This window comes from Poecilia latipinna, unplaced genomic scaffold (genome assembly GCF_001443285.1).
Source record: "Poecilia latipinna isolate Pla-1442-1.1 unplaced genomic scaffold, P_latipinna-1.0 Scaffold565, whole genome shotgun sequence".
Classification (NCBI taxonomy): domain Eukaryota; kingdom Metazoa; phylum Chordata; class Actinopteri; order Cyprinodontiformes; family Poeciliidae; genus Poecilia; species Poecilia latipinna.
This window is the reverse complement of record NW_015113181.1, coordinates 74,016-76,197: the sequence shown is the minus strand read 5'-3', so window position 1 is coordinate 76,197 and position 2,182 is coordinate 74,016.

Sequence of the window (2,182 nt, the reverse complement as noted above, 5' to 3'; positions counted from 1 at the left end):
GTTTGTGGGCTTTTTTCTTTATTTTCCTAAATAAAAGCATGTATCTTTATGATTTCCTATAGTTTCTTTTTCTTTCAAAAAGGAAAAAGAAAAACAATAATTAGAGGATTAGGGAATGACTTTTTCTTCATAAATTTAATATTTTGCCAACATTAATGGATGAATGAGCCAAGTCTCCACTCTAGTAAATGTTGCTAGATGTTTGTGGTCCCACTTTATATTAAACAAGATAAGAAAAAAAACTTGGTCAATAAAAAAGATTTTAAAATAGAATATTTTCCACTTTAAGAATTCTTTTTTTATTTCAGCAAAAATTTTCTCCTACAAAAAATGTAAATTGTGTCTTTTTGTGTGAAAATTTGTCTGATTCTTTAATTGAGATCATGACCACACACAAACCTTGCAAGGGACTCAATTAGCCCCAGAGCCACAGTTTGGTCACCGCTGATTTAAGGACTTATAAAATCTTAATATTTATGGTATAAAAAATAAAAAAAAGATTGTGTCCAAGTCCCCAAAGCAATTGGAGAGACTAAAATCTAAATATTTATGCTCATTTTACAGTGCAGTGATTGTAGATCAGTAACTTCTCTGAGGGACGTCGTAGCAACGCTACCAAGACGTTTTAATCCAAAATAAAATTTCTGGGCTGCAGCAAAATGTGGCTGCAGAGACAAAAGAGACGCGATGAAACATTTTATCTTTTACCGCCACAAATCAGTTTGACTGAACAACAATTACCAAGACAAAGCCGACAGGGTTGGAGGGTTTACATGACTCAACACTTCACCGTGTCGGCATCAGCTCAGATCATTTCACAGCCAGCGAGTCTCTGTTTCTCCTGACAGAAGATTGGCTTGTTGTTTTTTGGACATCATAAAACTTTTACAGACGTAGCATCTATCCGAACTGCTTGTAAATAATGTCTTAGACCACGGACACAGCTGGCTGCATGTTTAATTTAGGCTCACTGCAGTGCAGCCTGTGGATGAGCTGAAGGTTTTCAGATTAAAAGCTTGTGGGCAGTACTTGCCAACACCTAAAAAAAAAGAAAAAGAAAATCATGCCTAGCTCCACATATTGATGTATTAAATGTTCTGTAACATAAACAGACTACAGCAACTCTTTGGCTTCTGGTATGGGTCTAACCCTTCAGTTACATTTTATATTTAAAAACCCCATTCTTTCCATAATTTCAGCTTCTGATAATTATTTTCTCCAGCATTACAGCATCTGTAACCATGGTTGTCCTCCAGCATGGGGTATGGTGACATTTTGTGAAGTCACTGCAAAAATACTTATCTGAAAACTGGTTTATTTAGTTTGCTTTGGTCTAAATTAGTGCATAACTAGTGTACAAGGTGTGAATTTTTACTTTTTGTTAAAACGCAAAATCCACTTTTTGAATGTTTTTGTTGATTTGGATCTCAGCTGCTTCTAAAAGAAGTCCAGACATTTTTAGCAATAATTTAATGTTTTTTTTGGCATCTTAGACACTGCGCAGTAGAAGTCATTAAAGAGCATCAAGCAAATTAGTTTTTTAAAAATGTACCTTATTTATTCAGATTTTTGGTTTTGTTTTTTTAACCAGGGCTTTACGCACCATGTTCTCCCACCAAATACAGAAGAAAGACTAAAAAGGGATTACAGGAAGTAAGAAAAAGGAGAAGAAATAAGTGTTGTATAAATAATGAGCCACACAGTGTGGCTGACGCAGCAGCTGTCTTTCCGTACATAGTTTCATTTCCAGCTTCATCCATTTTCCATTTCAGCCCCGAGGAAGAGTGGCAGCGCGCGGCCGATGGGCGGAGCGCGGCCAAGGAGCGAAGATAAACTACCTCCGGTTCAATCTATCCGCCTTCAGTCCCTCTGCCAAACAACGATCCCAATGCAGAGCGGTTGCACCGGGGGAAAAGGCCAAAGAATCAACGTCACGGAGGGAAGATTCATTCGGGATCGGTTGGTCTCTGGGGGAATCGCTGCAGCACAGAGATGCAGACTGGCTGGAGAAAAGCATCACCAAAAACACAATCAGCAGCAGAGGAGCTAATGAATGCTCCAACAAGGACTCGAGTTTAGTGAATGGAAACCAGGACGTGTCAGACCGCTGCAAAAACACTAAATCTTACCAAGTAGTTTCAGTCTGGACTCCAGTGCAAACATCTTAGTGCACGTCAAATAA